Source organism: Heloderma suspectum, chromosome 2 (genome assembly GCF_057233095.1).
Source record: "Heloderma suspectum isolate Gila_16-S chromosome 2, 16-S_ref, whole genome shotgun sequence".
Classification (NCBI taxonomy): Eukaryota; Metazoa; Chordata; class Lepidosauria; order Squamata; family Helodermatidae; genus Heloderma; species Heloderma suspectum.
Genome location: NC_139459.1, coordinates 178,416,959 through 178,439,233, shown reverse-complemented (window position 1 = coordinate 178,439,233; position 22,275 = coordinate 178,416,959). Strand labels below are relative to the sequence as shown.

General features: G+C 45.3%; 1 protein-coding gene across 1 annotated transcript in view; it reads left to right on the top strand.

The window, feature by feature from the left end:
- OLFM2 (olfactomedin 2) overlaps nucleotides 1-22,275 on the top strand; it is a 183,133-nt gene that overhangs the window by 518 nt on the left and 160,340 nt on the right. The gene's annotated exons all lie outside the window — the stretch shown is intronic.

Sequence of the window (22,275 nt, the reverse complement as noted above, 5' to 3'; positions counted from 1 at the left end):
TGCTACACTTGTGGGGCTCGCGCTTGCCCGTCTGTTTCCTTATGTGTGAGGTTACACCGCGGTATGTCTGTGTGTGTGGACGGTGGGAGAGGTTTAAAGGTGGCTCGGTCCCGATTTCACAGCTCACGTCGGGCGTCTACTTCTTGATCCCTGCCGTCCCTGTTTCCCTGGTGCCGACGCCTGGCCGGGGCTTGGTGGTGGGGGAGATGAAGAAACGCCGGAGAGACAACTTATTTTCCAGCTGTCTTGGGGCGGGCGGGGCGGTCGATGTGGAATCACATCCTCGCCTTGCCTCTCCTTCCATAGTCTCTCTCACGTTCCTTTCTGCAGATCCTCGCCTGTTACGGGGTGGCCTGCCCAACCCAGTGGTAAGGGTAGCATGATCTGAAGCCCGTCTCCGGTCGGACCAAGATTCAGGAACACCCCTCCGCGGCCCCCGTTTTGTGTGTGTGTGTTTGTGCAGCGCGGGAAGCCTACGTTCGGGGTAAGGGTGGGTTGCGACTCGAGGGCTTGGATTATTAATGCTTTTCATCTTGGAGACGCCGCATGCCTAAAGTGGAACGCACCCCTTGAAATTGCCTGTCTATACAACTTTTGAGTGGGTGGCTTGCATGCCTTCTCTATACCTCGGACCACTTTAGTCTCTCCTCCCCCCCCCCCCGAATTTGAACTGCTTCTCTTCCCCCCTTCCCGTTCCCCTCAGCCCAAGCATGGCTTTTCTTCGAGGGTCGCTCTCTCTCTCTCTCTCTCTCTCTCCCCCCTTCTCCCCTAGACCAGGTTTCCCCAATCTGGTGTCCTCCAGATGTGTTGGACTACAACTCTCATTGGCCATGCTGGCTGGAGCTGATAGGAGTTGTAGTCCAAGACATCTGGAGGGTCCCAGAACTCCCGCGTCTTCTGCCGGCCTTGGGGAGTGGAGTGGCAAAGTAACCGCCCCCACCTTCCCGATTGTTGGCTAGATGATCTTCCCTGTGCCCCCCCCCCCCGCACGCCTTGAATGGAAAGGAAGATGATCTCCCGCTAGGCAGATTGGGGCTAAGGCAGGCAGAGCAGCGGCCGCGCTGGGTCTCTCGCTCTGTTTTTCCCAGGCTACTTACGCTGAAGAGTCTCTCGCCTCGCTTTAAGCACCGGAGTAGGGTTTCGGGTGCCGCTTGCAAGCCCGGGGACCTTCGGGCTGGCATCTCCAGAGTCTTCCAGCAGGTTGCTGCCAGAATCCGATCCTGGTCCCTAAAGAGTTGGTGCTTCCTCACAGCCACGCCGGGGTTAATTTGGCTTGATTACCGTATTTACATTAAATGCGGAGAAAGAAGGAACAACTCTCTTCAGCCCCCTCCTATTCCTTCCCATCCCTTTCATGCTTATCCGAGTAGATTTCTTTGCGAACAGAAAACTTTTTCCAGTTCTTAAAGGAGAAATACCTGCTCTCTTTGTGTGTGTCTCTGTATAGGTGGTGGTGGGGACAGGGCTGTTTCTGAAGTGCCAGCAGGTTGTGGCTTCTGCAGGGTGCATTGGAATTAGCGTATGTGTGTGCAGAAAATATTGATCCCTGATATTAAATTTTTGCATGCAGTGGAATATGTCCCTGCAGCTCAGATGGTACAGTCATTCTGTTCCCTAATCTACTCAACCATTTTTAGGCTCACCTCTGTGGGGTGGGAGGTGAAAGAATAGGAGCCAGCTTCAAAGAGCGAGTAGCAAATGCCTGATGTGGTGATATCAAGCTTTGAGTTGCCTGGAATTATCCTACATCTGTCTAAGTCCGATTTACATGTGGATTTGTCTCCTAAACTGACATGCAAATGGGATACGGGCAGAGGGTTGTATCCAATGTCAGTCCTACTTAGAGTAGACCCACTGAAATTACAGGAACTTAAGGTAAACTAACATTGGATACAAAGCAGTGACAACTTTGGATATTGGTTTCTATACCACTGGATATTCAGTGGTAGAGAAAAAAAAAGCAATGCAAAATCAAGCCCAGGGCTTGGAAAATTCCAGGCAATTAAAGCTTTAGAAGGACCCCAGGTCCCTGATGATGGATGATATATTTGAGCTGCCTGTTTTGAAGTCACCAGATTGGCATATTGCAGGTGATCTTTTAAACACACACACTGTTTGTGTATAAGCATCCAAAGGGCTCCCCCACACTGTCTATATAAAGGGAGCACAGGACTGGAGTAACAGGTTTGTGTTGTTTGGGATTGGGTGGGTGTCTCTGGAGCAATTTAGGGATCAAAGGGCTGATTCAGGTTGGAGCTACTCCATATCATGTTGTAGCTTGGCTGATAATTATTTTATGGAATTGTTACACTGTAGCTGGACTTTTGCTGAAGTCTCTGTAATGGCTGTAACTTAATGGCAGGTGAGGCTAGTTTATAAACACAGGCATGGGAAGGACTTGCCTCTCATTCTGTGTGTGTGTGTGTGTGTGTGTGTGTGTAAATTGTTACTACTCCCACAATGTAGTTATTATAGTCTTAAGCTAAATTATGTGCAGATTTTAAAAAAATTAAATGAAAAGCTATGTATGCAATTCAACATGATCAATATTTAATCCCCCCAAATTGAGGTGTAAAATATTCAGTTAATTAAGGGCAAATTTATAATCTAAGAAAGATGTAAGTATGTGTGCCCCACAAATTCTGCTCACTTCTATGGAAGGGGTGGGTAGGATTTAAGAGGACCAATGTTCTAGTCTTCCACCCATCCTGGAACGTAGGGCTGAGAGAAGGAAGCTCCTTTATATTGAAAATACTGGGTATTAAAAAAAGAGAGGGCTGGAGTGCAAGGTAAGCAAAGCAGTGGCTGCTGTGAAATGGGCAAACCCTGAAATGGAAATGGCCCTTTGTTGAGTGTGGGAAATCTGGCAAAGCAAAAGCACCAGTTGCGACACACTTGCATAGGCATTTTTGCCAAGAAGCTTCTACAGCAGTTGGGAGCCCTGCCTGGCACCAACAATGTTCAAAGAAATCCACCTCTGTAGGCTGCGGCAAATCTATCTACTTAAATACTCATGTGCATTTGTTTCTTTTTTTCATGACATTCACCTGACTTGAACTAAGCTGGGGCTAATATGGCTGTTTTACAGTGGAAAGACTGAGGCCCTAGAGGGGGAAAATGTCACATCCTTCAGTTCAAAGTTCCAGTTCCTATTGCTTTAGCACAGCATGTCTGTCCTCGCCCCAGTCAAGGACCTAAGGGCATTTTCATGCATATGGCTTAAATTGTCCTTTGCACTTCACACATGTGTGATGTGGATGTCAAGCCTACATGAGCTGGAATGTGTACTTTTTTTTTTTTTTGATTCCTTCAGTATCTTATGGCACACTAACAATGTTCTCGCACACAGACACAGGTGCACACATGCATAAATAATGAGCAACTCAAAAGGTGCTTTCAGTGTTGCAAATAGAAACCCCTCCTTTCAATCCAGAACAGTTTCTAAGCATCGCTGTCTGTGGGCACAATTAGAATTAGTTTTCCCTCACCAATGGGATTCTCTTCTTGTGGAGACTCTCCAAAGAGCTCCTTGAGAAATCTAGAAAAACACATGGGACTCTACCACTCCCTAGAAAAATGCATTAGGCCTGTACTAACCGCAGAATACATTTGGTTTGTTTTTAATGCTCCTTTACATCAGAAACTCTCTTCTTTTGGATGGAGAATGATTCTAGCCTAGGCTTTTCCCAGACATACTAGGTTTACATGGGGAAGGGGTGGGCAGCATTTAAGTATGAGTTCTTCTCCTGTAGTCTTGGGAACCATACAGCCTCTTAAAAACTGAAGTCATCGTCTTGCTTTCTTGAATTGATTCCAAATATCTTCGAGTCTTTCCCCCAAACCATTGGTTGGTTATTGACAGCTAGGGATAGAGTGGTTGTAGCAGTGTGGACATGGGGAAGAAATAGGAATTCTGATTTCCTTCTGTGTCAAAGGATGCTACTCGCCAGGAGGATAGCAGCTATTCTGGATCAATGTAGAATGGGATTGCACATTGGACTGGATTGCACATTTTGTCTTCACCACTTGCTTTTTTATCACTTGCTCACTGTCTACACTTTTTGATTGGCAGCTGACTGTGTACCGTTATTCAGTTGGGTCTGAGGAGATAGGAAAGTTCTGTCAGATCTGCAATCGCCTATTCACGCATGCAAGCCATCATGATGTTGTGTAGTGATAATGTGTGTGTGTGCCCCTATCCTATTTCAGTCCTTAATGTTACTGGGTTGTCATGTGTGTGGCATGAGAAAGTTAAGTTCTGACTTCCCTTCCAACTCAATGGATGACAGTTACTGCCCCCTGTTGACTAAAGCACTTGATTTTCTAAAACAGGGGTAGGCAACCTGGTGCCTTCCAGATGTTTTGGACTACAGCCCCCATAATCCTTGACCATTGGCCATGCTGGCTGGGGCTTATGGGAGTTGTAGTTCAATTGAAAAACATCTGGAAGGACAAGGTTGCCAGCCCTTGTTCTAAGGGATTGTTCCTCTTCCTTTTCTGTTAGCTGCCTTTAGTGCGCGCTTAGGGGTTCAGCATGCTGTAATGTGGACAGCTCCTTGAGACAAACTGGCTTGATATGCATGAAGCTTCCCTTTGGAGAACTGAAGCTGCATAAGGCATGATGGTTTGGTTGCTTTAAAAACAAAACACACAGCACATGATCTCCATGTATGCAGAAGCATTTTGCTTCTGAATTGCAGTGTCGCGGTTTGTTTCCTTGGAGGTAGCCAGGTTGAAACCTGTCATTTATTTCAGTGCAATCAAAAAAGACCTCTGTTTTGAAGTTTTGTCAATATGTAAATGTAATCATCTGGCTCTTAAGTAATCAACTGATTAGGCTTAATCAAGTTTGTTATTTTGATCAGACTGACCACCAAAAGCTACCTTTTGATTATATTTTGCTGCTTGAAATTAATCTTCTTGTCTTGTGCCGCAGTAACTTCTCTCAGGTCCAGGTTTGATTTAAGAGGCACTCATGGCTTGAGATAGTGGGTTGTGATGGTCTCCTTTCTCTCTCTCTTTGAAAAAGATGTTGGAAGGATAGATGGCCTAAAGAGAATTCAAGGTCTTGATAACATTTTTATGGCAATAAATTAACAATTAGTGTTCCAAGAAAGAAACAGGTCAATTGATACACTGGAGTATCAAAGTGTTGGGCTGGATGCACCTGATCTTGTCTGATCTTGGAAGCTAAGCAGGATCAGCCTTGGTTAGTATTTGGATGGGAGACCACCTGGGAATCAGGCTTCCTGCATTAAGCAGGGGGTGGACTTGATGGTCTTGTAGACCCCTTCTAACCCTATGATTCTATGAGAGATTTTTTGCTGAAATGCAAACATATGTATTTTAAGCATCATTTTTAAAATAGATTTTTCTATGTAACTATTAATTTATCCAATTTTTGCTTAGTGATTTTACTTAGACTTTTACTCTTTAAGTACAGGATGATATGAAGAAGGGAAGGGAAAGCCTTAATGGGAGGGAATGAGGGTGGGGGAAGGGTTTACTGTTTGTATGGAATTGGAAAATTAAAAAAAAACTAAAATGGTTAATAACAAAACATCAACCGTTAGCTTATAGTGTCAAAATCCACTTAAGCAAGAGGCATGTATAGCTGCTTGTTTGGAAGATGGCTCTACAGGCCTGGCCACAGGCATCCATCCCCCAAAAAGCTTTGTTCAGATGAGTCCCTTTTGATTTTGATGGAACTGAATCCTAAGCAAGTGTGCTGAAGATCATAGCCTTAGAAGTGAATTTCTAAAAAAAAAAAAGCATGACAATTTAATGTCAGCTTTTTGTGAGACGAATATCAAAGCCTTCTTTTTTGGAAGCCAGGTTCCATTTCTTGAGATCAAATATTACAAATCTAAATGAGCCTTTCAATATTTGAAAGGGGGAAGAAAAAATTGTATGATGAAATCCAAAGTGTGTATTGAATGCAAAACTTGCTGCGTGGCTTCAGTATGGCCTCTGCCAGTGAATAATGTTTTTGGATTCTAAGTTATATTGGAATAATAGATGGCGATCCTGAATACTGCAAAGAAGAGCTTGATCCAGGAACAGAAGAAACTAAAGTGGTTCTGTTATCCACTCCAATTTGGATGCTGTCACATTCCCTTGGCCCCCTCCTTCCTTATGCACACACACAAGAAGAGAGGCTTCACTCACACACCTTTAATTCCCTATCAACAGCTTCATTACAGATGCAAATCTTCGAAGACTCTCAGGCTACGAAGGAATGACAACAGGGGATCCAAATGGGGCGTTGCCAGCAGTTTGAAACAAGAACTTGCTGGCTAAAATAATTTAGGGAGGGATGCCCCACCCTTCCAGTGACGCCCCCCTACGTCAACCCTCATGCATCACCAACCGGCTCAACTGTCTGAGCTCTGCCTCTAACTTTTCCCTCTTAGGTCTTTGCTGCAGTCTAGCATCTCTCAGGTCATGCCCCGCGCTCTCTTCCTCCTCCTCCTCCTGGGTTCTCACAGAGGAGGGGGGGCTTCAGGCCCAGCCATCTGGGTGTTAGCATCCTGAGAAGTATGCCTTTCCATATCTGAACTCGCTCGGGAAGTTCTGGCTGTTCCCCTTCTGAATCTGAATGGCTAACTATCTCCATATGCTCAGAATCAATCCTGACAGATGCATCCATATTTGTTCAGTCATACTAAAAATGTAGCCTTAGCTCGGTTCACATACTGAATGCTGGAGCATTCTAGTCTGTGCCATCGGGGGGGGGGGGAATGCAAATAAAAGGAGGCCACTTGCTACCTATATAGGTGGTTTATTACCTTGGCCTTAAAGAGCTGTGCTTCATCAAACCATAGGACTATCCAGTCTAGTGTTCTGTTCCCACACACTGGCCCACCAGATGCCCTAATGGGAAGCCCTGAAGCAAGACATGAGGGCAATAGCACCTTCCACTCATGTGTCCCCAGCAACTAGTATTCAGAGGCCTATAACCTCTGATTTTGGAGGGAATATTCTGCCATCATGACTAGTAGCCATTGATTGCCTTTTCCTCCATGAATTTGTCTAGTCCCCTTTAACGTCATCCAAGTTGGTGGCCATGAAGACATCTTGTGGTAGTGAATTCCATATTTGTTTTTACATGCTGTTGGAAGAAGCACTTCCTTTTGTCTGCCTGGAATCTCCCACCTTTCAGTGGACCCACAGCCCCACTAAAATTGAAGCCACCAGCCTCCATTGCTTACACACTATGAAAAGTAAAGTGTGTCTGTGTAATGTGCCTCCAATTTTAAATGTAGGAAATGTGCCCCAGTGATCAGAGTTTTAGGACTAGGTGACTAATGAGTAAAACATGGGCTGCAAGCCTGTATTCCGGGGCTCCCCAACCTTTTTGGACCCATGGACACATTTGGGAATTTGAGAAACTGCTGTGGGCACACCACAACATGGGTCCCAGGGTGGATGTGTCTAGTCACATAATGGCTGCCATGGGGGAGTCAAGGGATGTTTGATGGAGGGAGGGAAATAGCAAGGCTAGAGGCTGGGTGGGAGGGGGAAATGGAAAGGGTTGCTTCCTGGCCTGCCCAACCTTCTTCGATCCACACAGACCTTTCCCCTTTGCACACTCTTGCTCTCTCTCCACTCCCAGACTTACGATTTCTCTGCCCCAGCCTGTTGCTTTGCTACTTCTCTCCCTTTCCCATTTCTTGCCTTCCTTCTCCCCCCATCCTAGCCCCTAGCCTTGCTCTTTCTCTCCCACTAATCCTTTTATCTTTGTATCGCTGTACTCCCAGCCTCTGGTCCCTCTCTACTCCCAGCCTCTAACCCTAACCCTCTCCCCCTTTGCCTTGCTTCTGTCTTCCTGCCCACTTGTAAGGACTGGGCCCAACATCTCTGTGGAAGCACTCCAAGAAAGCCTGGGAACAGATTCAGACTCAGATGAGGAAGAGGGGGAAGGGCTGGTGGAGCTACCAAGGTTGCTGGAGATAGAGCCGGTCGACATTGGCAGAGAGGAGTCTTTCCAGATGCCAGCTAATTAGTTGGATTGAAGCCAGCCAGAGAGCTCTCCATCCATGGGAATGCAAGATCTTATGGTGGGGGAGGAGTTGGGAGTGATGGACCCCAGAACCAGACTTCGGGTGAGCAGGGAGGAGCAACTTTGAAATGTGAGGCATTCCAAAAGGTTGGCTACTCAAGGCGAAGACCCTCCCTGAAAGCAGGACTGGAAAAGTTACTCAGGTTTTGTACTGTCAGCTGGCACCAGTTTTCATTGCAACTTCCTAACCTAGTGGATTCATCAGCTTCTTGTGCCCTGCTTAGCATTATGCAAAGCTGACTAGGGAATGTAGCTCAGTGTTGCTGAATGTGAATTAGGTTTGTAACCTGAAGCACAGCTGATCAAGGTTTGGCTTGCATAATAAAAGCTATTTAATAAGAGATCATCTTCGCTGTGTGACTATAGACAACCGGAGGCTTGGCCCTTGACCCAGCTGATCAGTGGCAGGTTCAGGAACAGCAAGGAGAACCTGCTGGCCTAATGTTTTTCTTTTTTCTTTTTTTATTAAGAAGGTGGGGTTGTTTGAAGGGGGTAGGAATGTAGGGCTGTATGGGACCCCTTGTAGCAGAATATGCATTGTACTGTGTGGAACTGATACAAATTTATTGCATTTCGTAGATGTGACTAGTTCCATGTGTATATTATGAGATAAGAATGAGTAATGGGATGTATTCTTGGAACTGAAAGAGGGCTGCCACAAGTCGATCAGGCAGGTACTGGAAGCAGTAAGCTATTTAGTTCAGCAGGAATACCTTTGTCTTATTGGTGTCAGTGGCAGGCCTGGTTACACTGAAAACAATGGGAATGGTGGTAAGACCAGGTCTGAAACTAAGGATGAGGTCATCAACTTCATGGGGGTTATAAAAGACGATGGTTTGAATTGTTTGGGAGAGAGATCCTGGGAGAACAAGAAACCTGCCATATGTGCTTAGACTGGCTTCACCCACCACACCTCCAATTAGGTAAATATGAAACTTTGATATTGACTGTTAGATTGAGAGGAGCCTAGCTTTTGTTGTTGTTTATTCTGTCAGTTGCTTCTGACTCTTTGTGACTTCATGGACCAGCCCACGCCAGAGCTTCCTGTTGGCCGTTGCCACCCCCAGCTCCCCCAAGTTTGAGTCCGTCCCCTCCAGAATATCATCCATCCATCTTGCCCTTGGTCGGCCCCTCTTCCTTTTGCCTTCCACTTTCCCTAGCATCAGCATCTTCTCCAGGGCATCCTGTCTTCTCATTACGTGGCCAAAGGACTTCAGTTTTGCCTTTAATATCATTCCCTCAAGTGAGCAGTCTGGCTTTATTTCCTGGTGTATGGACTGGTTTGATCTTCTTGCAGTCCAAGGCACTCTCAGGATTTTCCTCCAGCAACACAGTTCAAAAGCATCTATCTTCCTTCGCTCAGCCTTCCTTATGGTCCAGCTCTCGCAGCCATAGGTTACTATGGGGAATACCATTGCTTTAACTATGCGGACCTTTGTTGTCAGTGTGATGTCTCTGCTCTTCACTATTTTATCCAGGTTTGTCATTGCTCTCCTCCCAAGAAGTAAACATCTTCTGATTTCCTGGCTGCAGTCAGCGTCTGCAGTAATCTTTGTGCCTAGAAAGACAAAGTCTGTCACTGCCTCCACGTTTTCTCCCTCTATTTGCCAGTTATCAATCCAGCTGGTTGCCATAATCTTGGTTTTTTTTAGGTTTAACTGCAACCCAGCTTTTGCACTTCCTTCTTTCACCTTCATCATAAGGTTCCTCAGATCCTTCTCGCTTTCAGCCATCAAAGTGGTATCATCTGCATATCTGAGATTGCTAATGTTTCTTCCAGCGATTTTAACTCCAGCCTTGGCTTCATCAAGCCCAGCACATCGCATGATGTGTTCTGCGTACAGGTTGAATAGGTAGGGTGAGAGTATAGAACCTTGCGGTACTCCTTTCCCAGTCTTAAACCAGTCCGTTGTACTGTGGTCTGTTCTTACCATTGCTACTTGGTCTTTATACAGATTCCTCAGGATGCAGATAAGATGACTTGGTATCCCCAAGAACTTGCCACAATTTGTTGTGATCCACACAGTCAAAGGCTTTAGAATAGTCAATAAAACAGAGATAGATGTTTTTCTGAAACTCCCTGGCTTTCGCCATTATCCAGCAGATCTGCCTCATCTTAGCTAAAACTTGTTATTCTCTTAGACTGTTGGAGCAATAAATATTTATTCTTTAATACCATATTCATGTTATCTGGCTTGAGAGAAGTTTCAGGGACTACTACCCCTACATTTATTCTTGAAGCCCTAAACACTTAGATTTGCAAACCTCTACTATCACTGAGTGTGGCCTGTCCTTAAAGCTGTCCTATTCTCTCTTGATCTGGTGAATCTCAGATACACCTGTTCAAGTTTAGGACACAAGCTAGTCGGATGGAGCAAGAAGTCACTCATTTCACCCTGTTGTATTCACTTATCTAGAAGCAAACCCCACTGAACTCAGGGGGACTTACTTCTGAGTTGACAAACATAGGATTGTGTGGTTTTAGGTAGAGCTTTTGATTGCAAAACCACACAAGAGCTGAGCTGATAGAATGGGGTATGCATTTTCTGAATACATAGATATTTGGAGTGTTCGAAGTGCTTCAAATACAATGTCTTGCTGCAATCCTTCCAACAACTCTTTCAAGACCTTCTCAGCAGTGGCACCACAGCTGTGGAATTCTCTCCCCAGGGGTCGAGTGAGGTTGCCAAGCTCCCTCCCTTCCTGTTTTTAGTTGCTGTTTGAAAGCATCTTCTTTTTTATGGAAGGCATGTTCTAATTGGCTTTTTGTTTACTGCGTTCTTCTGGTTTTTAATGTTGCACTGTATTTTTAACACTTCATTTGATTTCTTTTTAATATTGTTTTTTATTCCCTTTAATGAACCATTGTTAGAAAAGCAGAGCATGAATAGTGCAGGTAAGGTAGTTCAGTATTATACCCATAGTGCACACAAAGATGGCTGTAGCTTACTTCAGGCCACTTAATGTACAGTCCTTCCTTGAAAGGTGATTTTTTACCACTAACCCTTTTTGCCCTCCAGATGTGTTGGGCTGCATCCACTGGCTGGGGAAGATGGGGGTTGTACTTCAACTAGGAATGTAAAGATTGTGTGCAATCTATTCTGTCTGTGTTTCACGGATTGTCAGGTGCCTTTCATTCCATCATCCACCGATTGACAGAATCAGATTTTTTTTTCTGAACCTGTGCAAATTCACACATGGGAAAATGTGCAAACTCCTCTAAAATGCGCATTTGCATACTTTAGCCTATGGGGGAAATGCACATTTTCAGCTATTTTTTTTAAAAAAAATTGTGTATTTTTCTATGACGAAATTTGTGCAAAATTCAGGAAAGTTAAGAGACCGGTCTGCAAGTCTGTGGAATCCCTCCAGCAGGGGAAAAACCAGTCCACTCAAGGTGGACTCATAGTTCCATTGCGGCTTTCTCCAAGATCCCTAACTTCAACACATCTGGAAGGAACCAGGCTGGGGAAGGCGGCTTTAGAAGGCAGGGCCCCTTGATAGACAAGTCCGTGGGAAAGCTTGAACTCAACTGAGCTGGGTGTTTTTTACATTGTATATTAGCTGGATAGTTTTAAAGTACTTAATTGACTGTTGCCCATCCCACATTTTGGGGATGCAAGACTGCTATGTATTTAACTAAATGGTCTTTCATCTGACACTCTGGAGTTTGGTTTTGAATAAGCAAAGCTGTTAACCATAGCTCAATGTTCTGTCACTGCATAGCAGCCGGGTGTCATGGACCATGTAAAACCAACTGCTGCATAGCCAAATTGTCACTGGAGCTGAAACGAAATCTGTGATTCAGATTTGGGTACCGGTTCACTTCAACAAACATTCAGATTCAAATGTGCCTCCTTTGGGCAGCTTCCAATTCAAATGGAGCTGGAACGACTTTGAATCTGAATGAATTTGAATTCAGATGAGTTAATATGAACATCGGTAAAACCGCATTAATTCAACAGTGTCTTCACTTTAGGCAATTCAGCTTCCATTGATTGATTCCCCCCCCCTTTTTTTTTCTTTTAAAAATCACATTTGCATTAATTTTACATTACATGGCTCTGAGGTGAAGGATGAGTAGAGGGGCTGGAAATTTCCAAAGGGCAACGTGTTTTTTTCAGCAAACCATTTCTAGGTGTGATGAAAAGCTCTGGTGTAGAGTGGAATGAACTGATTTTGTTCCAGAAAACTCTGAACTGGATTATAGTGTCTACAATCAATTTTGCCTGGTGCCAGGTTTGAAGGGGGCCTGGGCAAGATTCCCTGTGCCCCCCACTCCATGCCAACTTGGTGCCTCCTTGTAAGCCAGGGGTGAGGAACCTCTTTTAGCCCAAGGGCTGAATTCAATTTTGGAGAAGCTCTCGGGGGCCACATTTCAGGGGTGGGCAGAGCCAAAAATACCACCACCACCACCCCACTAGCATATTTTAGCTTAAACCCTTTACAGCCAGTAACCAAGCCTTAGGAGGCATTTCAATGTTTTAAAATGGGTTGAAATGTGCAAAAGCTGGGAAACCATCAAACAATTGGCAGTCAGGGGAAAGGGGGTAGAGGCAGGGGAAGAGGTCATGGTTGGGGACCCCAGGGGCGCCTGATCTGGTCCCTGTACCTGAGATTCCCCACTCCTGCAGTAAGCTTACTACAGCTCACCGTGGGGATGGGCATCCTGGGGAACTGAAGGCAGTGGGTGGATGCATCCTTGCTCACCACTTTGCTTCTGAGTGCTGCTGGCTTTGCCACCCTAGCAAAAAAATAAAATTATTATCATTATTATTGTTAATATTAATAATGAGGGATGCCAGTGACCAGTGTCAGCTTAGTGGGCCCCAACCACAACCCCAAACTGGGCACTCCAGTTCATAACTCGTGTGTGAATTATACAGAACATGCATGTGCTCTGAGTAACCTCAATGGTCAGTGGTAAACCACATACTTTGCATGTGGAAGATCCTGTGTCTGAGCTCTGAGCATCTTTAGTTAGAGCTCAGAAAGAATCTTGCCTGAAGCCCTGGAGAGCCACTGCCATTCAGTGTCAACAATACTGGGCTAGATGGACCTGTGGTCTGACTCAATGTAAGGCCGTTCCCTGTGATCCCAGCGCTGCTCCTCTGAATGCAGCGTCTTTGATTTGCTCTGAACCCACTTTTCCTAACTCAGCGATCACCCTTTGAAATGAGAGCATTCTCAGTCATCAGTTGATCCCGCCTATATGTTTTGCCTCTTCTGTTCATGAATGCGGAACTGTGAACTTGTGAGTGTGAAATTAAGTGCAAAACATGTCTTAAATGGATTCATGCTGAAATTGAGTTCGCTGTTGAATAGAGTTTGCTTCATTCCTTTTGGAAAGCTAATTTGAATTGAATTTAAATTGCCTCCAAATTAATGCTCAATCGAATGTCCCAGGAGGTGGTGGGACTTAAGTAGCCTAGCCTTACACTGTGAAAATGTGGTGCATGAATGGCATACCGAGGGAAGGGCAAAACTGAGCTGTACCTTTAGCCTGCATGTTGCAGGTCCATGTATTCATCTACCTTCTCTTGAATGAGCTGGGGACCGTGCTCTAAATGCCTGGGAGGGAGCAAGCCACAGTTCAACCACTTCTGTTCTATAATATGCCTGCTGTGAAGATTGATCCAGCCCTGGTCAGGAGAACCATTGGGATGAAACACCGAAGAAGGAAAGTTGGAGAATTCAAGTAGAGGAGAAGAAGGACTGAAAGTTTCTCAACTGGCCATGCATAGCTCAGCGATTGCCTTCTTCCTTCCGCTCTGTGATGTCCTGTTTTACACAGCATGAGCTGTGAGGAGTTGACCTGTTCAGTGTTTCGGTTTAGTCCTTGTTTGGATCTGGCTGTGACTAGGACTGTTTCATTCTGATTTTGGCAAACCATACCTGCCATACCTAAACTGGCTTATTACTAGTTTACTAGGGTGATCTAAAGGTTGCATCCAATGTTAGTCCTACTTAGAGTAGACCCACTGAAATGAATTGTATTTAAGCTAGACTAACATTGGACGCAACCTGTTGAATACTATCCTAAATATTCATGTTACAATGCTGGGGGGGGGGTTGCGGAGGGGGGAGAGTTTGAGATGGAGCGAATTAATTGGTTACTCTTTATATTTCTATCCCATCCTTCCCCAAGGAGCTTGGGGCAGCATGCAGTTTCTCCCTATTGTATCCTCACAAAACAACCCTGCGAGGGAAGTTAGGTCAAGAGATAATAATCTAAGGGCATCGTAAGAGCTCCATGGGTGCAAGGGAATTAGGGGCTGCTTCTTCTTGGTCCTAGTCTGACACTCCTACACTACACTGACTTTGGGGTTATCATTTCTTGGAGCTACATAGTCTGGACACTGAGACGCCGTTGCATTCTGCATTGTCTGGATCCCTGCAAATCTACCCACTGCTGGAACTCTGTTTTTGTTAACTTGCTAGATCCTGACTAATTCTTGGGTCAAACCTTCCAAATATGGTTTTAGTTTCAACACTACCTTTCCCAGCTGCAGAGATGAACTGAGCTTTACATGCTGGGAGAGGCACTTTGCATGTATAGAAATGCAGTTAGCTCCACCCCCACAGTCTAATGCTGAAACAGACTGAAGATAAAGTGGCATGGTTCTCTTCTGCTGCCTGCTACATCCCTGAGCTTGAAGAGGCCAGAGGCCCGGAGAAACCCAACACTTACGAAATTCCTTATAGGTATTCATTCTCTATGTATTGGTTTCATACGTTCAAGATTCGTTTTGCTTCAGGTCTCAGGGCGTTTGTATTCAATCAGTTCAGTTAGTCAAACACTTTTTCTGAATGAGTAATCTTGCCGCCCCCCCTTTTTTTTTGTTCTCTTGGAGCAAGAAGACAAAGGCTTTTGTTCAGGATTCAGTTTGAATCTTTGATGAGCAGGGCTTTGTAAAAATGACATGACTCTTATCATTGTTAGCCAGGAAGGCTCCATCCAACACGCACACACATACATGTCCTTTGTGTGATGCACTGCATGATTGATGTTGGGAAAATAGTGACAGCACCTGCAGGAGATCCACTGGGTTTGTGGGCTCTGTGGTCAGCCATGATAGGGACGTGACAGCTGGCCAATCATCCCTTGCCCACGCCCCCACACATATGCACTGGTCCTCTGGTACACATACATACAACTAGGAAGAGAGGGGTAAGGTAGGTTCCTCATGTTGTGGTGGCTTAAGAAAAGGTCAGAAGCAACACAAATCTCTCCCTGCTTTGCGACGTTTGATGCAAAGCGAGAGAAGATGAGACACCCCCCCATGCCCCCCCAGGGCTTCTGAAACATGCATCCCCCTTGGGGGGGGTGGATAGCATTTCATTACCTGATATGAAGTGGGAACCATCCAAGATACCAGTTCCTTGCAGGGTTCTGGGTCTCTTAGGGCCAAACTAGACCTGGCATTCGTCATGTAGTTCAGAGGTAGGCAGAACATCCAGATGTTTTGGACTTCAGCTCCTAGCATTCCTGACCATTAGCCATGCTGGCAGGGGCTTATGGGAGTTGAAGTCCTAAATATCTAGAGATCTGCCTTCTGCTCAGCCATGATGTAGTTTGCCCTTGTGTGCCTAGTTGATTTTCTTTGACAAGCGGTTTGTGGGGGTGGGGAATCTGTGACTGTGAGGGGGAGGGGAGGTTTAACCCTTTGTCCCCACTGTGGTCCTGATTGGGTCTACTCCTGATTAGGGATGTACGAAAGGCACTTACCTGGTCCCGCAGCTTACTTCGCGGTGGGGAGGAGGCGCTTCGGTTCTCCCCCCGAAGTTCAGGCTGGGGGGGGAGGTGCCCCGCCTCGCCCGGCCGAAATTCAGGCCAGGGAGAAGCGCCCCGTCTCCCTGGCCGCGAAATAAAAAAGTGGAAAAAAAACCCCACACACCCGTGATAGGCTACGTAACGATTTACGCAGCCTATCACAGCTAGATTTCCAAAGTCAGCCGTGATAGGCTACGTAAATCGTTATGTAGCCTATCATGGGTGACTTTGGGGGGAAAAAAAAAGCACATACGCAAATGGCGGCGCCCATGGGTGCCGCCATTTGCGTTCCTTATTTGGGCCCGGGTAGTCTACGTAAAGATTTACGTAGACTACGGCGAAAATAAGGGCAACGCAAATAGCGTTTTTAACGCGCTTCCCCCCCCCAAAGTCACCCGTGATAGGCTACGTAACGATTTACGTAGCCTCTCACGGCTGACTTTGGAAATCTAGCCGTGATAGGCTACATAAATTGTTACATAGCCTATTACGTGTTTTTTTTTTTTTTTTTACTTTATTTTGTAGCGGTGGCGGCAGCCGGTCGGAAGACCGGCCACCGCCCCCGCCGAACTGCCGCTGTGATCCGCCGCCGAGAGGGACATTCGCAGGAGGTAAGTCCCATCCTGGGGGGGGGGCAGAGAATTTCACCGCCAATTTCGGGGGGCCGAATGCGTTGGCATTCGGCCTCCCTGAGATTCGTGGAGAAATTCTCCACCATCCCTACTCCTGATACTTGCTATGGGAGGACAGTGCCTGTTGGCACTATCCGTGGTCTCCTACTGTGAATAGCAGGTGTGGGTGGCGATTTCCATCATGGTGGGGGCTGTTCCACAAACCCAGTGTAGTTCTCCCTACCCCCAAGTGCCAGCTCCTTTGGAAAGAAAAACAAACTGCAAGGGGAAAATCAGGTAAGCAATGTCATTTCCAGTTTGGCCCTCATTTTGTATTGGGCATGGTGGGATGATAGTTTCCAGAACTAAATGTGCAGTTGCCTCTGGCCACACTGTGATCCCTTGAGGATCAGCATATAGTATCATTACTTGGCGAGCCTTTCAGTGAAGAGTATGTGGGTTGTGACAGTAGAGGAGAGTGGGGACATACTTAATTTGCTCCAGCTCTGAGTTCTGTGATCACTTAGCATTGCTGGCAACAACATATGGTACCTATTCTTTATGGTATCTAATAGATCCTGGTTTACTTCCAGGCTCAATTCAAGGTGCTTCTACTTATCTTTTAAAGCCCTTTATAATCTGGGCCCAGAGTGCTGGAGGGAGTGCCTGCTGCCACATGTTCCTTCCCAGATTTTAAAGTTTAGAGATGAGACCCTTTCGCTGGTTCCACCGCTTGTTTGGCTGTTAGTTACTGCATGAGTGAGCCTCTTTGGTGGTCACTTCTAACCTTTTGGAATTAGCTTCCCAAGCATGCTGTGATGGATCACAGTGCTTGCCCATTCAAGCAGGTGGCTAAAATCTTCTTTTGCAGGCAGGCTTTAAAAAATATTATTACAGTGTGTGTTTTAAAGGCACATTCTAATTTTGTGTCTCTTTTGCTTCTGTTGCTTTTATGACTCTTGTCTGTATTGTTTAATTTTAATTGTTCTTTGTTTGGAGGAGCCATTATGATTAGGAAAAGGGGGGTTGCAATAACCTGAATACATTGATTCACAAGGAAAGAGTTGGTTTTGAAACAGGGGTGGGGAATGTGTGGCTCTCCAGATGTTCTTGGGTTATCAGCCCTAGCCAGCATAGCCAATGATGAGGGATGATAGGCCAAAACATCTGGAGGGCCACATATTCCCCATCCCTGCTCTAACATGTGGGTGCAGTGCCTTTTCCCACACTGCTGTGTGACCACAGCACATCCATGGGGGAAGGATCCCCAGTGGGAGGGTATGTATTCTAGGCAGGTACATGTCCAGCTTTCTTTTTTGGAAGCTGAGCATTTTAAGCTTTTCCAACTTGCCCTGAGCTGTGTCCATCCCATTAGTTTTTTTCCCTTTCCAAAGAGCATCCAGCTCTTGTGAGTGTGTCTCAAGCTTGCAGGTTTTCTCATGACATCCCACTACAGGCTGTGGCTGCTACCGAGTGTTGCTTTCCCTCTCATTTGGATTTCTCCATCTTGCCTTTCATCCATCAGTCCCTCCCCTCTGCCTCTCCTCCACCAAAGACAGCTTGTTTGCTTCTCCTGCCAAAAGTTTTATTAGTGCATCTGGTTTCAGCCAGCGCATAAATGCCCCCAGCAGCAAAATTTTCCTTCTGCTTTAAGGATTTACGCTGCCGACCCTGCGCCAGCTCTGTGAGAACAGCTGCACATTAAGGCTATAAAAAGCCTCTGTACCATTGCCTCCTGTAATGGATCTACCCTCCTAAACATTGGGTTACATGCTGCATGTTGCCCCCAACTATAAAATAAAGCCACCTCACCAGCCACTGGAGCATAAGAGATTAACTCTTTTGATAAGATTGGAATGGGTTGTTTATGCATCGCAGTTGGAGCAGCACCTTGGACAGTGGTGGTAGGCTTAAGCTTGGTCCGTGGTCTCTTCTCTTGGTTAGCACTGCAGAAAATCTGGTCCAGGTAGATGTTGATTGCCCATGCTGAGATGTCTCTTCAATGGAGGCTCCAGTGCTTGAGTTTAAGGGTTGCACTGTTATTGTATGCAATATATCTCGTACCCACGTTTTCTACGGTATATTGGTGTGTATATGTGTGGATGTTTAAGACTGTGAGTCAATTTTGCATCATCTGATTTCTGTAGCAATTTTGTGGTTCAAAGTGACTTGAGGTAATGGGTTGTTTTTAAGGATGGCTGTCACAGGGAAATCCTGTTCGCTTTTGGCTCAATGGACCCCAGTGGCAGTCCCAACTCGACACACATTTGCAAGCCGAGCAGCAGGGTCAGTTCCTGAAACACAGGAATGTTGCCATTTTTAAAAATGTGTGAGTCGTAACTTGTGCAAAATTGCAGACATACATAACTAAAGGAAATCATGATTTGTGCAAAATTGTGGTTGTAAATAGCACAATTTGTGCAAAATTGCAAGTGTACATGATCTAATTAGACAAAGTATGCCTGCAATTTTGTGCAAATTCTGCTATTTATGGCCACAATTTTGCACAAATCGTGTTTTCTGTAGATAGCTACATGCGTGATTTTGTGCAAATCATGCTTTGTGCATATAAAAGAAAGGAAAGCCCCAAGCTGGGCTGACTAGTTGCACGTTCAGTTGAACAAGCTCAAGGATGCATGAGCCAGAGTCTGTGGGGCTAAGCTGGCGAAAATTTGCCAAGCTTTACTCCCCAAATGGATTCCTCTGACATCCATAGTTGCTTTTTTCTTCATTCATCTCCTAATCATAGGGAAGTAATTGTTCTTTTCACAGACTGGGGGACTTGAGGGTGAGTGACTTGCCCAAGGCAATTCAGCAAGTGTGACTGAGAAGGGATTACTAACCCATTTTTCCTGGTCCAAGTTCAACAGTCTCCACTAGATTAATGTCTGGGCCTTGGCTGCAGTGTCAGTTTGAAGGCATTTGTGTATGAGTGGCATTGCCAGATGGAAAATTGCATTGATCTGAAGAGGGACAAATGTCCCTTTGCAGTTTTTTTCTTTTTTTAAGCAAAGCAAATCGGCTGGCCAGGAATGTATCCCATTTCATTTTCAATATTGTTGCTACCCAAGAGCTCAAGTGGTGGCTCTGATATCAGCGGGGCTGTGAATCTGCTCTGGGCTTCAGTCACAACCAGTCAGAACTCTAAAGGAGTGATCCAAGGTGCTTTGGATAGCTCCTTTAGGATTCTGACTGGTTCTGACTGAAACCTGGGGCAGATTCCACTGAGCTCAAGACTGGGTTATAATTTCTCATTTTATGCTCTTAACCCCATGAGATACTGGTCAGTCAGAGGCTGGATGGCCATCTCAGGGGTTCTGTAGTTTCTGAAATGAGCAAGAGGTTGGTCTAGATGACTTCCAAGGTAATTATAAAATTCTGTCATTCCAACTCTAAAATTCTATAGTTAGGGAAATCTAGAGTTAGAAATACACAGCAACCCTGTATAGGATATAATCTGGATAGCTTGCTGTTTAGAGATAGCATAGACTGTTTTTTTTCAAAAGATGTTTTGAACATTTGAAATGGATCCTACAAGTTACTCAGATGATGAATAAGGGAGGTCGGTATAAGTCATAAAGAGTGTAATTGGTTTAGTTCAGCTTTTCAGTCTTGGCCGTTGTGGGCTGTAATTCAAGGATCTCTTTGCCCTATCTACCAAATAAGAAGCTTTGGGAGGGGGAGCACAATTTATTCACAACTATGTCTTATATGCCACATTGCCTGAGCTTTGATTAGGAAGTACTATAAGCTCTAGGATTGATTCCCCACACCTCCCAAACCCTTAGAAAAGATGGGTCTGCCTCAAATGGCATCGCATGCAACTGGGAGTGACACTTTTTGTGAATTACCAGGCGTGGCTTGGGGTTGTTGTCAATAAGATGAAACATGGCCCTTCAGTGTGCCATGCACCAGCTCCTCTCGGATGAGAAGTCTCTTGGTGAGCAGGCAGGGGGCAGACTGCAACAAGGAGGTTGTACTGGAGAAAGAGGGTGTTGTAGGACCAGGAAATCACAAAGGGAAATCCAAAACTACAAGGCAGAATTGCTTGTAGATCTTTATTTGACATAATGACCTAAGGTTATAGTTTTGGAGCTCTTCTGGATCTAGCACAAGAGCCTTTCTGGCTCAGACCAGGGTCTGTCTAGACCACTGTTTCTTTCATGCAGTGGCCAACCAGCTGCCTGTGGTAAATGAACAATAGTATCCTCCACATTGTGTTCCCCAGCAACTGGTGTTCATAGGCATACTGCCTCTGATACTGGAGGCAATATATAGCCATCAGGACTACTAGCCACTGATAGCCTTGTCCTCCATGAATCTTGTCCTCCATGAATCTGGCCAATCCCCTTTTAAATCTGTCCAGATTGGTGGCCCTCGTTCCATCTCGTGGTAGCAAATTCCGTAGCTCTGGGTTGCAATGGTGGCCAGCAACCCTTTCCATTAGCTCCACCTGGTGAGAAGACAGCAACTTTCTGATGTAACTGCCACCTGCACTCTGACCTCAGCACTATAAACAGAGGGCAAGAGTTGAACCAGCTGGACCACCCCATACCTGCTGAGTAGATGAGGAAGCACATAAACAGGTTAACACGAACAGCAGATATTCAGATTCTAACCCCCACCCGCACATAATTTCCTGGAATTGTCATATGCATTCTTTGCAAAAGCTTCAACCAGCATAAAAGGGTAACTAATCAAGCAGTAAATGTTCATTGGAGTGCCAATCGCGGTGCAGTGAATGGGAGTGGGTAAGCGCTCCAATTGGATGAGGCATTGTTGGCCTTCAACGAAGACCACAGAGGGATAATCTGCTGGAATAGTTCTGACTATGTCTTGGCTTTGTGTGTGTATACATACATATACATATACTTATAGCTATACCTATACCTATACATATACATATATACACACACAGAGAGGGAGAGGGAGAGGGAGAGGGAGACAGATGGAGGGGTATTCTGGGTTCCTCCCCCACTGTAGTACCACTTATCCAAGGCTTACCTTCCAATAGCATCTCAGTGAATTATTCAGCTGGAAAGGGAAACCAACCAAACTGCAAGTACTTTTCCTTTTAAATTTTGCATGTTGGAGATAAATGAGTGTTTCCATGGTTACTTGAAGTGGAGGAGAGGGCCATTTCTCTCCCACCCTCACAATGTAAAAAGTTCAAACCACTTGAATGCTAAAGTAGCTTGTTTCTGATTGGATCCACATTCAAACAGTGTCAATTATGGATGGAGGACACAGCTACATTGTTGCAAATTTCCCCAGAATACTACACCGTTCTTCTGTGTATGGAAGCTTTAACCGAAGTGTTCTTAATTAGAAGCAGTTAATAGGGTCTGTTATCCTCCCACCCCCACCAGAGATTACAACCAAGCAAATGAATGTGTTCTTAAGTACTTAGCATTGATGTATTTAACTTTGTTGGTTGTGCTTGGTCACAGCTGGTGATGCCCACTTAGAGCTCAGTAAGAGTTTAGTATCTGAAAGGACTAAGGGTGTGTGTGTGTGTGTGTGTGTGTGTGCGTTTGAGAGGGAGGGTGGGAGTCTTCTGATTTTTTTGTTCTTTTTTTTATATTATTGCTTGTCAACTGCCTTGAAAATTATTTGATCGAAAGGCAGGGTAAAAATCTTCAAATTAAATAAAAGAATCTCCAAGGAAGGAGTTGTTTGTGGGTGCAGTGGTATAGCTGTAAATTTTGCAGGTGCTCATCTCAACTGTGCTCACAGCCACCGTCCCCAAGTAGAGTCCAAAACATTAGGCAGCTGCCTTGATCCATATCAACAAAACAGTTCTAGCCACTTTCATCTCCACCAGGAGC